The 18541-nt window shown below is 43.7% G+C and overlaps 1 protein-coding gene across 1 annotated transcript in view; it reads left to right on the top strand.

Moving 5' to 3' along the window:
- LOC119372061 (probable serine carboxypeptidase CPVL) overlaps window positions 1-18541 on the top strand; it is a 183654-nt gene that overhangs the window by 150612 nt on the left and 14501 nt on the right. The window lies entirely within an intron of this gene.

Raw genomic sequence — 18541 nt, 5'->3', positions numbered from 1 at the left:
TTCTTCTTCTCTGGCAACGGTAAGTCCATGCTACATGACTCCGTCAAATGCTCCGTCGATTTACAGAAATTGCAGCTCGAGTTTGTTTCAATTATAGCAACTTGGCAGTGAAACACTGATGACGTTGGGGTCGCGCTGTGAAAGCGAGGACTCTCGTCTTTAGGATGAGCCGCCTCGTCGTACCCTTTTTGTTCTCCAAAGTCACTCCTTTCGAGGCTCTCCAGTTCAATAGAGACGAAGTGAAGAAAACGCTCTAGTTCCGTGTCATGCTGAACGTTGTTGGAGCTTTCAGGTTGTGTCGCGCAGGATCGATGATATGCCACGACGATGTCACGTGGCAATGCCCTCAGCAGAATGTCGCACAGCATCGATGAAAAGGACGACTTGCTGATGCCAAGCGCCTCCAGTCCCCGTGTGTTAATCAGCACATGGTCATATAACTTGCGGAGTTTGGCCACTTCGTTGGAAGAACGCACAGGAGTAACCCTTCGAAGTCTTGAGAAATACTCCTGCTCCAAGCGCTTTTTGTCACCGAAACGTCTTTTCAGGATGTCTAACGCGTCTTCGTAGCATGCTTCGGTGGTAGGAAGCCCCGCTATAGCTGCCGCTGCGTCTCCTTTCAAGAACAGCCTCAGGTAGTTAAATTTGTCGCTAGTTGAAAGATTGCCGTTCTGGTTGATGGCCTGATCGAATTGCTCCCAGAACTCGTTCCACTTGCACAAGTCACCAGCGAAAGGGTTAATCGTCAGCTTCGGTAACTTGGCTCCTGGCCTATCAGAAGGTCCCATAGCCGCTGGCACGTCGCGAACTTCGGTGGGCGGTGACACTGCAGATGTTTCGCTATGCTGGCGTCGTTTGCTCTGGAGCTCGGCTAAGATGCGGGTCGCGTTGTCCTCATATTCAATTACGGTAGCGTACTCCGCCTCGAATGCCTCGTCACTTATGTGGCTCTCCATCTCATCATTAATCTTCTTCAGCTCCTCGTTATTGCTATTGAGCTTCTCATAAATCGAGTCGATCTGTCGCACTGTCGCGTCATCATTCTCAAGTAGCGCACTTGCCTCTTGTATAAGCTTGGTGTTCTGGGCCCTTCGCGTGGTCCTCTTCATCTTGAGCTTGTCCATGGCGGTCAGCTGATCTGTTGGCCTCCGTAGTTCGCGGCTGTTGTTCCAGTCGGTAGCCACCAGCGATGTCCCTTGACGATAGCTCCCGGCTGTCGCCTTCCGGGTTTCGGCACCAAATGTACAATATGTGGCACAAATAAAAGCCGACGCGGACTTACAAGCTCAAACAGACGTTTATTAGCGTCTGCATGAGCCCAGAACGTCAAGATGGCTCCTTCCTCGCTGGTAGAACGAGCGCACGCGCTCGCTGGCCCAAACCTCGTCTTCTTCTTCCAGCAAGCTGAACGCGGGTAATTCAACACTGTCGTATGTTGACATCGCTTGGCGTAACGCAGGCGAAACCCCGAATAGCATCGCCGTCCGTAGCATATTGAGCGCGCGCTCGCGCCAAGGAGAAGTCTTCTTCCTTCTGTTCTTCGAGCGCCTTGCAGATGATATTGAGTGCGGAGCACTTTAAGGGCCCGGGCTGTCGTATGCTGTCTTCGTTAGGCGTAACGCAGGCAAAACCCCGTATAAATATAGAAAAAAAGATGAAGCAAGCGAGAAATAAAAAGAGAGAGAAAGAAAGGGACAAAAATAGGAAGAAAATAGAAATAAAGAGAAAAAAAGGAAAAAAGTTTGTAAAGAAAAAAAAGAAAGAAATGGAGGAAGAAAGAAAGAGAAAACTTAAGAGAAAGAAAGAAATGAATCTGCCCAGCTCCGCACTACCTTCAGGCTTGGCACCACAAGTGCGAAACTGTCTCTTTTTTTAGACTTGAGTTGGACAATTAATCGTTTTCCACAACTTTTCGGCATGGTAAACCACGTAGGCGGTACCCACTATTTTTAACAGCAGAACTGTTTAAGCTTGGGGTTTGCCCGGCGTCGGACGCGAAATCTCGGCTCGATGACGTCACCATCATCATGACGTGACATGATTACGTCATCCAGAAAATCATCGCATCAAAGGTGGGCCGATTACGGAGGCAGGGCAAAACCAGATGAGGTGCGAAAGCTTTCGGATGGGGTGAGAGGGAGGATTAGTATATAGAGTGGGGAGAAAAAGATGCATTTCGCTTTCGAGTCGTCTTAGCCGAATACACAAGGGACCCTGTGAGTTTCTATGACCTAATCAATAAATTGTGGTCGACGAACAACACGCACAAGACAGCGGCAACGCTTAAGAGCCTGGCGAGTGAGTCAAAAATTCATACCTGACAGTCAACCGCTACGAACTTCGCGGGACACCTTTATCTCTGGGCCAATTATAAACTTGAAATGTGAACGAAAAAGGTATTTCATGTCCAGCGTGAATCTCTTCCAGCCTGATCTTCCAAGATCTCCTGCTCCCCGCCACAAATGACAATATAAACCGACAGAAGCTCGAACAGTTAAGAACTGCCAGCCGTGCATTCCTGCCAGCGCCGTGCGCTGATCTCAAAGCCTATTCCGGATTAATCCCAGTCGACGACAGCGGCCACTCTACGCACTTGTTCTTCTTACACATCAAGTCGCAGGCAAGGTATAGTTTAAGTCAGCGGTTCTCAAACTTTCTGGCGTTCGGGAACCCGAATGGCTTTTCCAGAGTGACGCGGAACCCTTAACTTTTTCTTTAGCACGATGGAGTCACTCGGATGCGGGGGGAGGGAAGGGCTTCGTTAAATGCAAAATGCAATGCAAATTTCCCCAAATTTTCTTGTCTAAGTCAATAAATGATGTGGTCATGGTGGTAAAATGCGAGTGGGTCGCATTCGTTGTGACAGCTCGCGGAACCCTGAAAAGGCCTTCACTCCGCGGAACCCAGTTTGAGAACCCGTGGTTTAAGTGAATCATTTGTTTTGTTTTCATTAATCGTAGAGTTAAGAATTACAGTTTCATTAAAATTTATTCGTCATAGCAGATTAGATTTAGATCAAGTTTTTTAAGTGTGTACCTACACAGTAAAAGCTTATATTCCTATTTGCACAACATTATCAATAAAAAAAAACTATATGGTACCCAGAAATGATAGATAAAAATATGTTTATGATGCACCGAGTTTTTGGTGCATGCCTGCAAGCTTTGCGAAAAAAACACAAAAAAAGAAAAAAACGCGGAGCCTCATAACCATCACAAGCCGCTGGAATAACAGTATATTTAACGGGATAGCTAGTTGACACTGCAGTGTGGTGCACTGCGAATTGTTTAAAAATATCCTAATACAGTAAACTCTCACTTGTACGAACGTCGGTTTAACGAATATTTCAGAATAACGAACTTTTAGAAAATCCCCGGCGATTTTCTTATGCATTCTATGCAAAAATCTTTCAGTTAAACGAATTTCAGAATAGTGAATTTTTCAGTTGAACGAACTTGATCCGCGGACCCAGGCTCATCTTTTAAATCAATTCAACGAAGTTTTGTGCACTGCAGCACTGGCATAGCCGATGCGAGCCGCCACTAAATCGCCCATCCATCGCCGGCAGGTTCAAATCCTGTAACTATAGCCGAGCCGGCAGAGTATGTTAGAAAGTTGCGAGACTTCGTGTCTTAGCAACAAGCTGTGCCAGAGGCAGTGCACAGAAACGTAGGCTCTCTGGAAAGCTTTGTCTCTTCTTGCGCTTTAAGGGCACCAGTCCAAATGAAAATTACAGATTTCTTTTCAAAATAAATTGCATTTCACACTTTTGACTCTAATGTCTGCTGTGCCCAATGCTGTTCCATATTCTAGTGAATATTCAGTTTAGTGAACTTTCAGTTAAGTGAACTATTTACTTGGGTCCCTTGAAGTTCACTCAATTGAGAGTTCACTGTAGTCTGCTTAATTGTTACGTGACACTTCCTTCACGAGACGTGCATTGGTCAGACATAAATGAAGAGATTTAATTTTCTTTCGAAATGCCGGCTGGTTTTAGTCAGCATTAGTGTAGTTTTGTATTTCTGTGAAATTTTCACCATATCTTTCGACTTCATGCGCCTATTACAAAAGAACACTGTATGATTACTGTATGCGTGTATATACATTCTACCTTTGTTGTGTGTATTGCAATGCATGGCGATTGTTTTGCCTTTTTGTTGTTGTTGCACGGATCTGTGTACAATGTATAATGTTCAGTTGAATGTAATATTGTAACCACTCCTGCTTGGGCCACTCAATGGGCCTGCAGTATCCTATAAATAAATAAATAAATAAATAAAACATTAACAAACAGCTAACGAACGGGGTGAGTCAAGAGCGAGTTGCAGTTATAGCGAAGCCAACGGTATTTCGGCACCCAAAGCGACAAAGTCTATTTCAATGCTTTTTTATGCTGATTAACATTCATTTTGCATGTGCTGCTGTTTGTGTTCCAGAACACTGAGAGTGCAAACCCAAAACGCTCTAATATGCACCTACTAGATAACCGAATGAAGAAGCACCAACCTATAGTAGCGAGTTTATCAGAACGTAGTAAAGTTGTTCTTAATTATCATGCTTACAAGTGTATGTAAAGACGCAAATTTAATGAGGCTAACTCGCTCGACTACCTTGCACGTGGCTCTCAAAATATCTGTAAAAGAATGGCGAAGCTTGCACTAAGTCGCGCAAGGCTTGAAACAGCGATACTAGGCGATTCTGAAGACTAATCTGGTTGCTTCAAGGTTATAATAATAATAATATCTGGGGTTTAACGTCCCAAAACCACGATATGATTATGAGAGACGCTGTAGTGGAGGGCTGCGGAAATTTCGACCACCTGGGGTTCTTTAACGTGCCCCTAAATCTAAGCACACGGGCATCAAACATTTTCGCCTCCATCGAAAATGCAGCCGCCGCGGCCGGGATTCGATCCCGCGACCTTCGGGTCAGCAGTCGAGCGCCATAACCACTAGACCACCGTGGCGGGGCGGTTGCTTCAAGGTTGTTGCTAGGCTTTAGCTAGGATAGTCACGACACGGATGTCCGAACTCCAGAACCGAGCGTTCGATCTCTCATAGATCTACGGGCACGTGGTCGTTGGCGTAGGGCTTCCATCGCTTCGGGCTCTTCTCGCAGCCGCCGTTGCCCTTCCCGTTCCCTACTATATACGGCAGCTTCGCACCTGTAGTGCCAAGCCTGAAGGAAGAGCGAATCCGGGAGGCCTTCTTTGTTTCTCATTATTTGTTTCGTTCTTTCTTCTCTTTCTTTCTCTTTATCTTTGTTTATTGTATCTCTATTCTGTATATGTTTCTTTCTATTTCTCTCTCTTTCTCGATCTTTTTATCTTTATTTCTCCTTCTTCCATTTCTTTATCTCTGCTTTTTTCTCTCTCTTTCTTTCTATTTATTTTTCTCTCGATCTTTCTCTCTTTCTCTCTCTTTCTATTTTTCTCTGCCGTTTCATTTTTTTGTCTTTATTTCCATCATTTCTCTCTTTCTTTCTGTACCTTCCCTCTGTCTTAGGGAACCAGTGGTGAATAATGAGACTTGCCTAATTTCTGTGGCAAATACGCATTCATGATGATGATAGTTTTCTGATAGGCCGCACATATAAATAACGACTAGTTTAAGCAACTTCGAGGTTTTAAAAAATTCAGGGGGTACGTACCTCTTATGACAGTTTTAATAAACTCAAGCGCTTGCGGAAGTACTTAGCCGTACACAAAATTAACTAATGCATTAGGTACTTTCTGGTATAAAAGAAGCACAAAAAGGACAAGGACAAGAAAGTGCGCAACACGAGCGAATCAGATTCGGGGTACGACTCTACTGCTCTCTTGCACTGCAGTAAAGAGGCAGTCTCGTTAGGCGCGCTGATGTTTTGTTTCTGACTTCTGCACACTGAAGTCCCGAACTTGAGCTGCTTGCTCTGGAAACTATGTTTCAAACTCTGGCCGTTGTAACTGAAGATATAAATGTATTAGCAATCTTATGATCCTAATTATGTACTAAATAGTGTCATATACTGTCAGGCTGCCTTTATGGTGCAATTTTCTAGCTCCCACTCCTTGGTGTGAGTTGAACATGAAGTAGAGGGAATTGAACCAAAACAGTGGGCTTCAGCAATGTTTACAAATTGCGAATTGCTATTCCGTAGGCAGGTATTTTTAATCAAATATCGATAGTGACCTGCAGGTGTAAATTAAGTTCAAGGACTCCGCGATATACAGCCCTAACATAGAAGTGAGCTACGAATAGCATTAGCTTAAACCCCAAATGAGCACTCCCAAATGTAAGTTCTATTAATTATGGCGTGTAACCAAAGAGTACCACTTTCTCGCACAAAACCGGATACTTCCCGTGAATTTTATGTACTATTGCGACGAATTAGAGATTTCGTCAGGGAATGAAACATTTACGAATATGCCGCACTTTTTGTGGTTTTTGTGCTTTTTGTGCATAACAATTTACTTTAATTAGAAGGCTCTTATTTCTAAAAATCGTTAATCCGTTTAGCACCGCTTTTAAACAAACATGAATATAATTTACAGTGACACAGCAATTTCATTACTCAATTAAGTTATGCCGGGAACTTGACTAAATAAATAAGATTATGAATAGAAGCGATGTAGTAAAAAATTACCTTCGTTATTTTAGATGACTGTTTACATTTCAGAAACTGAATTTAACCACGATTGGCTAAGCGTTATGTGGCTTGTTTGTGTTGCTTTCTTCTCTGTTTTAATCGAACAGGGCGATGCTCCTAAAAAGCGTCTTCTGTGGCTACAAGGTGGTCCCGGAAAATCTCCTCTCTATGGCCAGCTCCTTGGAAATGGCCCTATTGGCATTGACGCTAACGGAACGCTGTACCACAGGAGGCACACTCTGTTAAACAACTTCGACCTTATCTACCTAGATTATCCTGCCGGTTCCGGGCACAGCCTCGTTAAAAAAATGCCCCCACCTCCCCGAAGGGAATCGTGAGGAAATGCGAATGCATTTCTTGAGCCGAGAGTACACGGCGTAGTAATTTTAATGGCGTAAATTAATGACGAGACTAGGATTTGTACCGTAACCATTTATTTACACATTCATCAGCACCTGTTTGTGTTGTCATTGTACCTGACGGTCATAATCTCAGCCTTGTGGTCACTAAAGTGTACAGTCAAAGGGTCTTTCAGAAGCAAGGACTGCCGTTGCTGTCGCAGTTCTTCGCTGAAGGGCAGGTATCGCTTGAGGAACACGTCCACACCGCCCGCTCAGCGAGTGGCAACGGCGCGCGCGCACGCAGCAGCGTCGTACCGCCGAGCTCCCGCGATGCAAGCGCCCTCACACGCCAGAGCACGCTCCTCCTCTCCACTCACTCTCCGCTACTCCGCCCGCACCACCTGCTCCGGTTGCTAGGGGCGAGGATAAGCGCGCGCGCCCGCAGCTGTTGCTATGGTAGAGGGAGTGAGAGCGGAGAGATAACACCTGCCGGCGCGCGGACACCGACAGACGCCTGACATGCCCCGACTAAGAAATGCATTCGCATTTAAAAGGGTGATTACCCAACGACCTTCGACGAGGCCTCAACGCATGGCATGACATTTCTCAGGCGGTTTCTTGGAATTTTCGACGAGTACCACGGAAGAGATTTCTTAATCGCTGGGAAATCGTACGGAGGTGATATGTATTCCATATATGCACCCGATTATTGCTTTGGAAAAATAATAAATTTTCTAGGTAGACTCGTAATAACGTAAGCTTCAATGCAGCTCGAATAAATATCCTATATGTAAAGGCTCAGCAACTTCAACTCTATCTATCTATCTATCTATCTATCTATCTATCTATCTATCTATCTATCTATCTATCTATCTATCTATCTATCTATCTATCTATCTATCTATCTATCTATCTATCTATCTATCTATCTATCTATCTATCTATCTATCTATCTATCTATCTATCTATCTATCTATCTATCTATCTATCTATCTATCTATCTATCTATCTATCTATCTATCTAATCGAATTCACGTACTATTGCACCATTTTGAAATATCGCGTAACAGCCAACTTCCTAGCGCAAATGAAATAATAATTCAACGGTCTTTCTCCTTTTTGTCGACACTGCCTCCTCATAATCTTTACATTGTGCAAGACTTGGCAGGCGCGATAAATGAGAAAATACAAACGCTGAACTCAGGAAAAAGTCAGTTTTTTTCTTGATCCAATACCAGCATCCACATGGTGCTGTACGTGTGGCGGCCTTGCAATGAGTGAAGCAGTAAGTTTCGCGAAATATTGTCCCATATAAAAAAAAAACAACCGTATACCTGCTCCGTTATTCTATGCTTCAAGCCAAAATGATCTTATTTGTCACTTTCTGCCTATAGGAGATGCAACATTCGTGAACGCTAGGTGTCGCTGGAGCCGACATTTCGACAAGCGGACTTGTCTTCTTCAAGGCTGCAACGAAGACAAGTCCCCTTGTCGAAACGTCGGCTCCAGTAACGCCCTGTGTTCACGAATTTTGCGTCTTTGGAAACCTCCATCTTCCCCTGACCTTCTGCCTGTTCTGCATTCCTTTTTATAAGCGCCTCACGTGTAGCTGGCTCTGAGTGCATCATGGGCACTAAGATGGTCACTTTCACCGACAGCGTCACCTCGCCGGACGTAGGGCCTGAGGTGTTTAACAACAGAAGCAGATGCTCGCCCATGACGTCATTGTTGCGCTGAACGTTGGTGTTTTCGGACGTCTCGCAACACAAGAGTGAGCGCACTGTACGAGAGCAGAGCGGCCCGAGTATGGCGTTTTCGAGCGTGCCGGCCTCTACCTAATGTCCAGGCGGGCCATTGGCATTTTATAAAGGGCTGAAAATGCTTTCAACATGTTTTTTTTCTATTGTAAAGAGTTTAGTGTAATTTTTAAAGAACGCAGAAGGCTCCTTCCGAGCAATTTATTTAACTATTTTGGAGTGCCGAAACGCTCGAGCTTGCAACCAGAAAGCGACCAAGGGGCTGCTGATGTTTCTGCCGCCAACAGGACTCGCTAAACGACTTTGACACTCCTGTGCCTGAGTGTGTGTGTATTTTTTCCGTTCCTTACCTTTTTGTCCCCCTTACCCCTTCCCCAGTGCAGGGTAACGAACCGGAAAATTTCCTTTGGTTAACCTCCCTGCCTTCCACTTAACGTTTCTCTCTCTTTAAACAACGCACGCTTGTATTAAAATATTTTGTTCACCAGAATTTAAAACGGTTAAGACTCAGGGAGTGGTGTACCGTTGCAGCGACATCGTCTCAACATGACAGTCCCATGGAATAATATTACGAACTACCGTCTATATCCCTGAAATGCCAGACCTTACCACTAACTAACGTTGGAAATGTGTGTTCGTTTATCCCAGGCATGTGAAGAGCACCGCTTAACACCGCGACGCAAACTTGACTTAGAGAGAAATGCTAAATGGCGACATCATTTTTCTGGTTTTGCTCACCAGCCAATCATCGCGCATCGAAGGCGACAATTTGGCGACATATCCAAAAGTCATCGTCTTAGAATGCTGCCCTATCTCTTTATCTTGTTCTGAGGCATCTTATCTCGCAGATGCATTCTAGCTAGAAAAATGGCAAAGTGAATGCCACAGCAATTAAAACTAGGCGAGCTGATATGAATACGTATTATAGCGGAACAAGGCAGGGACACATAAAGATGCACACGGGACGACCACTAGACTTCAAGTGAAAATTTTACTCCTTACGCATGACATATAAAGTGATAAAGAACAATTCGGCAGATCCCACGCATTGTGGGAATCGGTTTCATGCGAAGCAGTCAGCGAGTACTTCTATGCTGTATTTGATGGCTTTGAGCCAAGCGTTACGAGGTGGATGGACGAGTTTCTTAAGTTTAGTACCTGTGTGCACATCCTGGGCTTACCACGCACATCGAAAACACTGGCGTTTAAAGGGTAACTTATGTTGCGACGTAACGTCAGTCCTCACGTTAGAGTGCATACGTCAATATTATCGAAACTAAGTGTACTTTATGGTGCAATCATGTGAATGTCATGTGTAACCTTCGTTAATTTATTCCTCCGGGGTCGAGCAATGCTTCAATATAGCTTGCGGAATCATAGGAATAGAAATGCAATGTTTATTAGACTGCTATAAAAGCGGAGCCAAAACTGGAACCACGGACGTTATTCTGATATGACGCATGTATCGTAGGACGACATATGTAGTGTTTATTGCTTTCTTGTAAAATTAGATGGCCAGCACCACAACCACATTTGACGTTGCACCGACATTACGCCCGCACTGGCTTTTTTTCCAAATCAGTTTATGGACCTGGCGTGGCTCTGCTGTAGAACACCTGATTGCCACGCAGAATGCTTGGGATCGATTCCTGCTGGGATCCTAATTTTTATTCTTTCCATTCATCGAGTGAGCGCTGCCGATGTCGGTTTTTCTTAACGCTCTCGCGTTTAAATTACCAATGACTGTTCTCGCAGTTGCTGGGTAGATATAAACTGTCAATCCCCTGTGGTGCATACTCGTACAACGCGGCCCGTGGCAAACGGGTGTGCGCCACACGTGTCCGGAGGATAGGGTTTGACGACGTACGCGACAGGATTTTCACGTTATTCATGTCATGACCCGACAGTCATGTTCGATAAATGCTCTTACCCTCGCATGCCAATTTTGGTCTACACCAAATTAAGGAGGCGTTATCATGAGAGCAACCAGACGTAGGCGGCTAGATAGATAGATAGATAGATAGATAGATAGATAGATAGATAGATAGATAGATAGATAGATAGATAGATAGATAGATAGATAGATAGATAGGAAAGCTCAAAGTGCCAAAGGTTTACTAAGAAATGAGAAAAACATCCAAACTGATTGTAGCGTCACCATTTTGTAATCAAGCTACGTGTGCCAGGCTACGTCTCGCGTATGTCCCCTTGCAAGAAGCTAATCCATTTTTTTGTGTGTGAGCACAATTGACGGTACACTTACGCACCTGCCTGCCTCCCTGTGTATGTATATAGCGTCGCAAAAAAAGAGAGAGGTTAGCTTCTTGCAAGGATAATAATAATATCTGGGGTTTTACTTCCCAAAACCACGATATGATTATGAGAGATGCCGTAGTGCAGGGATAAGGAAATTTCGACCACCTGAGGTTCTTTAACGTGCACATAAATCGAAGTACACGGGCCTCAAACATTTTCGCCTCCATTGAAAATGCAGCCGCCGCGCCCGGGATTCGATACCGCGACCTTCAGGTCAGCGGTCGAGCGCCATAACCACTAGACCGCCGTGGCGGGGCCTTATTGCAAGGAGCTTGCTTCTTGCAAGCTTCTTGCATGTTTCTTGCAAGGAGGCCCTCATTCGCGACACGTAACTTGGCACGTGTAGCTTGATTCCAGAATGGTGACGCTACAACCAGATTAGATATCCTTGTTTTTTTCCATTGTTATCACTTTATATGTCATGCTTCGGGAGTAACATTTTGAGTTGAAGCCTAGCGGTCATCCTGTGTGCGTCTTTCTGTGTCCCTGTTTTGTTCCGCTATAATATGTATTCACATCAAAGCCAACTAGCCCAAATTGCAGCTTTGTGCTGATATGATAAGCGCCCGGTCTTTCACTGTAACTTTACATCAAGGCAAACTCGCTTATTATTCTGTTGACTTCTTGCAACGCTAAACGTGTTGTGACTGAGGTTTTGAAGTCACTAAGCACTTCAGTGGTATGCCTGCAGTAAATAACAGACACGAGCACCATTTTCTAAACAGTGATTGCAAAAATTCCCGACTAAGTGTTTGAGAATTTCGTTTTATATTTCGTTGCAAAAAATTATGCACCCCTTTGGTCCAAACTACTTTAAAATTCTATAAACTTTCCTGTGGAGTTGAGTAACCTATTTAAATCTACTGGATGTCGCAGAGTGCCTTGTACTTCGGCATGGCATGACGACTATGCCTTGAATTCTGCTTGCTGAGTAGGTTTCACACCGATCTCCTTTCTAAGAATGCATGAATAATGTGTAGACTAAAAAAACAACACTTATAACCGGACTGCAATGCTCATAATGTATTATGTAGTATTCGCAAAGCGACACACGCGCTATTATTGGAAAGTGGAAAAAAAGAACAATGGGTTGTTTTTAGGTGTGTGCTAATATTAGAAAATTTCGAATAACGAATCAAATAGCGTTCTATTCAAGACGGTACTAAAATCAAAAATTGCCAATTACAAATACGGAATATTTCGCCAGTAATAAGCGCCGATGAAGAAACCTCAAAGGAACAAAACGTTGGAACAGATAGGGGTAACGTTACTTGTTTTAATTATCGAATTACTAAGATGCATGCAGCCTAAGGTTTCACCGGACTATCGACGCTGTAATGATTGTGGCATGAAGGCATTTTTGCTGATAGCTCTAGTGTCGCCGAAGCGACAGAGTCATCAAACCACTATCTTCGTCATGACATTCATGATAATGTTGACTCATGAATATTGTTTAATATTTAGATATAAGTTTTTAGTTAGGAGCTGTTGAAAAAGTGTCACCTTGGATACTATAGTCCCTCCTGCATTTCAACCTGCAGTTACAAAATATTTCAAAGACTCTAGTGGCTGCTGTATACGAGCTTGCCTCAGTTTACAAAATTGTGGTGTTTTTGTCATTTAAAGTAATGCTCATTTGTTAAAGCCAGGGAATATTTATTTCAATTAAAATGTGGTGAAATTTTTGGGCAGTTTCAAAAATGGTCACACAGCCATTCTAGTGCTATTTTTAAAATAGTTGCCTTGGTTTTCGAAAACTATTCCAATTGTATTCGATTGGTATTCGTATTCGATTCGATGAGAGCGCTATTCGATTCGTATTCTATTCGGTTCTCAAATTCACTATTTGCACACCTTTAGTCGTTTTACACATAGCGAGATATCTCAATCCTTAACTGTTTAGAGGCGAACAACGACTCGTTTGTATAAATTTTTTTATTACAACTCACGTCTTCGCTACACTATAAATTCAAGTCAAGGTGCATAGGAAGCAGTGATTCATGAAGAAGCTCGTATAAGTTACGCGAGGTTCAATCGGCTTCCATATTTCATTGTCAAATGTCATGAGCTTGAAGAGACCATACAGGTATTTAAAAACACGAAGATAACTTTTAACTTCTAAGAATCGAGGATTTTACGTAAGACATATGGGCGCCGCCACCTCGGGCCGTTAAACGAACGTTTTCTTGCTTTTGTATCTCATGACGTCATTTGATAAGGTCAGGAAACGTCGAATACACCAACCAAGCGCTTTGATGTGCATACGTCCATCGTATCGCTGTTCGTTTAGTTGGTAAAGATACAGAACGGCAAATTTAACAGTCCGACATGGCGGCGCCGAAACACATCCGTAAAATAGTCATCTTCGCAACATTCACTTGTATTTTTATTTCTTATTTGCAGCAAGGTCGGCTACTGGTCTGGCGCAGCACGTGCTGACACGAAGACCTCCAGACATTTCCCTACGCCTGAAGGGTGTGATGCTCGGCGTCGGCTTCGTGTTCCCACTTTTAGACATCGCAAACTCGGTCCACTATCTCTACAGTTCAGGCCTGCTGGATAGACGGGGTCGGGCCAGGTTCGCCCTTCGAGAGGATCGATTACCTAGTCAAGGCTGGAAACTTGTTGATGGCCGCGAGTCTACTTAGCCGAACGGTTCTGAACGCGCACTTACCAAGCCAGAAAAGCTTGTTCCAGGAACTGACTGGTTTCGAGGACCACCCCAGCGTCGTGAGAGCTACGAGAGCGAGGGAAGTTCAGAAGTACAAGAAATACGCGAACAGCGCGGGCTTCCAGAGACTCATTCACGTGTCTTCCTTGAGAACCCTCGACGCCACGAGGGATCAAATTGCTATGTAACTAGCCGCGGGAGACTTCTTCGTCAACAAGACGTCAACGTTGGTGAACCTGCTCAACAAAGTTCGAGTCCTTTTCTACACGGCACAGCTGGATGCCGTATTTCCCACCGTTAAAATGGGATGCTTATTCGAGAAATTGCGATGGGGAGGCGTGGCACTGTTCAAGACAGCTGTTCGAAAGCCTTGGTACCAGAGAGACAAACCACTTGCACGTAAGGTACTGAGGGGTTATGAAAAAGTTGCTGGCACGCTTATGTCCTATACCGTTCTCTTCGCTGTTCATCATGTGCCGTTCGATCAATCGGCCGCTGTGAGCGATGTGTACGGCCGGTTTTTAAGGTTCACTTCCACGCCGGCTCTGAAGTGCCAGGCCTGAAATGTGGCGTCACCAAGAACCCGTGCTGACCTGGTACTATATCACAACTTTGGTGCCCCCTTATGTAGCACACGTATGGTCTTTTCGGCAGAATATTGCTTTAACTTCACGCTTTTGTATCGCATACACATCTTTTCTGACGCACTGAAAATTTCAGATGACTTGAATAAGCTCGAACAATGTGCGTGCAAAACTGGACTCGGACAAAAAATTTATGCAACATTTGCAAGAAAATCTGGACATTTCGTTTGTGTGACTAGTATTTGTGTTTTATGAATTTTTACATGGAGGGGACACTATGTTTTTGTATTGAAAAACTGGGATAAAGTCCGTGAGTGTTTGTCCATGTGCCCATTTGTATATTATTGTGCTTGTTCACTACTTTGCGACGGCAACTATCATGCAAGGGAATAGTAGTCGGTACCCCACGTTGGCTCCAACCACTCCTGATATACATATAATAAAATAAAGCGTGCGACAAAGGGGCATAATAACTCGCAGAAGGCGACAGTAAAAACTTCTAAGCTAAGAGTGAGGCTCGAATGGGTCAAAATAATAAAAGTCAATTTGATCGTTGGCCGTGGCGTAAAGTCACGTTTTCATGTTTGTCAGTTCTGGGAACACTCTTGCACCTAATTTGTGTTCCTGTTGAAGTTCCCCGTACGGCTTCGAAGCCAGAGACAGGGACGCTAGTCAGCACCTCCGAGAAAGAATCCCGAAATAACTGCAATCTGCTCATTGTGTGCTGTCATGGTGAACACCAGGTCAAGGTAATCATTTTTACGAAGTAAGCTGAGGGAGCTGAAAACAACAGCCGATTTTGATGGCGTACTTGCCCGCCGCCGCTGGAGCTGTCCGTTACTGTTATTGCGCCTAATGAGATAAAATTAAGGGTTCGAGAAGGTATAGAACCCAAGGAATTTCTGTGGTAGTCGAGTATTCTAGCAGAGTCACGTCAGTGCTTGAGAGAGAAAAGAAAACAGCGCTAAAAAGACAGAACACACAGAAAGACGCACGGATACAGCGCTGAAAGAAGTACACGACCCGCCAAATAGATTCCCTCTACCCCGTCCCGTTAATTATTAACCGGAGCCGGGAAACCCTTCCCAGCAGGAAGCAAAAGAAGCAAAAAAAGAAAGCCCTGTACCCTTTAAGGTGGATTCATCGTCGGCCTTCCACATATGTGGAATCCTTTTCAATGAGGTGGCATAACACCTCATAACATTGTCAATGAGGTGTGCAAAAAATGCAACCAGCTCCGCTTCGCGGACACCATTGATACAGCGAAGCCAGTGGCGTTCCCTTCGTCAGGCTAACGCATTTCTTTGTTTTACACGTCTTTAAGGTATGTGGTATCACTACTCTTTATTAAACACTCTTTGTTAAGCTTTGAGGCGGTAGAATAGTTTTATTGCATCTTGACCATATACCACTCTTGTGCACAGATTTACAAGGAAGCCTTCGCTTAAGATGCTCCGATATGTTGTACCACTGCTCCTTATTGAATACTCTTTGTTAAGCTTTGAGGTGGTAGTATAGCCACCACCTTTTATGACCACAAAGTATCACGTGACAGTGGTGTGACCATGGTAACGCGCACGCCATTTGTTGGATTAACTGTTGGTTTCTTGCTTTTTAGTGGAAGTTGCGTGTAGTGGGATTCACCCTATTTCTGGGGCACACACGCGTCTATGATGATGATAGTTTTCTTATAGGCCGCACAGGTTTCTGTGGCACATACCAGTTTGGTGGGGCTAACTGATGCCTTCATTTTTAGTGGACCAGTGGTGAGTAGTGGGAGTTACCCAATGTCTGTGGCGCATACCCGTTTATGAAGCCCACAAGCGTTACCACGGATCCCGGACATGAAAGGCTTGACCAAGAACCGCTTTGCTGTTAAAATAGGAAGGGCATGTTTAGTGCCAGAGAGGGATAACCTATGTTTTTATATTACAAATAGCTGCGCTCGACAAGCACCATTCTTTTTTTTAATTCTCGGGCTCGCTAACCCAGCGAAACTTGAACAATTACCAACCACAGCAAGGTGTCAGCTTTGAAAAAAAAACAAGGTATTCGCTCCCGCAGCTGCTTTACGTATGCGCAATGACCTCGAAGTTTTATGGGAAGTGCATAGCACAATGTGAAATTGTGGGATAAACACCGCTGCGCATGTCCGGTCTTTCGAACACTGACGCAATTGTTACATGCCTTTAGGTCTCAGTGACGGTTTTACAAGATTTCAGTGTGACAAAGACACCTTAAAAATAAATGTATGTCATCGTGACCTTGTTGGTTCGCGAGAACCGAACAATAAGAGGAATAAAACTTCAATAAAATTTCCTGTTGGGAGAGTTGGCGAGTTGGTTCTGTATCACATGCGACGCATTTTTTAGCGCAAAAGTATACGGAAAAGGAATGCTGAGAAGAGAAGAACGAGGCCTGTGCACTGTGTTTCTTCTTTTCTTTTCAGAATTTCTTTACGTTCTACTTTTGCGCTATAAATGTGTCGCATGTATTAAAAAGAATGGAGATTTGAGATAATACCTCGCTTCCTGAAAAAATCCTGAGCCTCAGGTTGTTGTTGAAAACATGAAAGTACGGCAAGCTGCGCTGGAGGTGTTTGCATACGCTGATATTTTAGGTTCACAATTCTTCTGAAGAATAAAACACATGATGGTGGTTGCTCGTGTTCATAGACTATGATCGTTGCCTTGAGCCAGATTTAGACACATTGTGCGAAATTGTGCGAATGTTTCCTTGAAGATATTTTCACGAAGCGCTTAATATGGCAGGTACATGAAAGAAAACTTGCTGAAGCGCAAGTGGTTACAGCCCCATTAGCAATAAATAAGCAACCCACTAAGCTTACTGCAAGCGTCGTGCAAGATGTTGCCCTGACCACAAGTAGCAGTCAGTTGAAAATACGCTTTTCCTTATTAAAAGATAACGGGCTACGTAATTTTTTTGACCACGCACGATGTATTTTGTTAAATTGTGAAGTTTGTAAAATTAAGAAAGAAATTTTAGGATCAAAATTGGAAGTAGGGCTTGTTGGTGTATATTCATTTTCTAAAAAAGAAAAAAAAACAGTGCACAAAAAGAAAACGCATACACGAAAGAGGGAAAAGACACGCATTTTTGTGTGTCTTGCCTCTCTTTCTTATCTATGTTTTATCTAGACCTTGAAGCTGGAGCTTCGAGGTCTACGGCGAAGCTTTTTTTTTTTTACTAATGTGTTACACAAATTGCTCAATATTATTCAAATAACCGCTTTTTTACTCATTTATTTTTAGGAGCAACTCTTGAACCGGGATTTGTTATCAAGTTAGTCTTGTTAATTCCTGTTGGTAACAACGTTGAAACCTATGGGTACCTGTCCGAGATGCATTTTTTTTTTGTTAGATGGGAAGTTTCGTAAAACTCGGTTTCGTTACATCCAGTTTAACTGGCGCAGAGCTCACAAAAATAGCTTCACACTGCACATAAAAGATACCATGAGTATTACGGGTTTTGGGATATCGCAATAGTTATTAGGAAATCATTTGTGCTGAAGCCCGCAAGTTGAAGGCAGCTGCGTGAAAGGAGACAGTTGGCATCCACTTGCGTTTAGTAAAATGCTATAAAGAAATCCGCATACGCGTTTCTGATAACGAAAGGTTGACTGTTGACGAAAAATTTGTCCCGGACCGGGAGTCGCATTCAGGACCAACGCCTGCCTCCCCAGACACTCGCCCTGTACCATCTGAGGTAACCAAGCGGCTCCAAAAACGCACCACGAGGGCGATTTATTAATACGTTAATTATGTTGCAGTCTCTAACGTATGCATTGTTTGGCAAATCGTAGCCCTCTGAATCGCGATATCGCCCACAGCAACCCCTTATGCTGTCATAAGCAGTGGATTCCAATGTCACTTAATGAAATTTCAAAATTTCTGTTAACCACATAGCTAGTCGTAATAAACATGTACAAAGTATACAGCGCTATTTTCTAATTCATCGTAGCAAGAGAACGCTGCATTTTAGAGTGTTGTGAAAGCGTAACCTTCTAGGCACATTTCCCAGGGCTTTAAGCCCTCGATAAGTGCGTTTACTTGTGCTTAATGGCATGTCTTTCGTGAAACCTAAAACGCTTTCTTCCATGTATAACCAACATTACTATGTGAATAACGAACTTTACTACGTGAATAACGAGTGTAAAGTTGACTAGTTGGATATTAATCATAACGTCGTGTGGTTGTACTGACCAGGACTAAGCGGTAACACAAA

Source organism: Rhipicephalus sanguineus, chromosome 10 (genome assembly GCF_013339695.2).
Source record: "Rhipicephalus sanguineus isolate Rsan-2018 chromosome 10, BIME_Rsan_1.4, whole genome shotgun sequence".
In the NCBI taxonomy this organism is placed as follows: domain Eukaryota; kingdom Metazoa; phylum Arthropoda; class Arachnida; order Ixodida; family Ixodidae; genus Rhipicephalus; species Rhipicephalus sanguineus.
The sequence above is the reverse complement of the archived record's forward strand: the minus strand, read 5'-3'. Positions and strand labels throughout refer to the sequence as shown.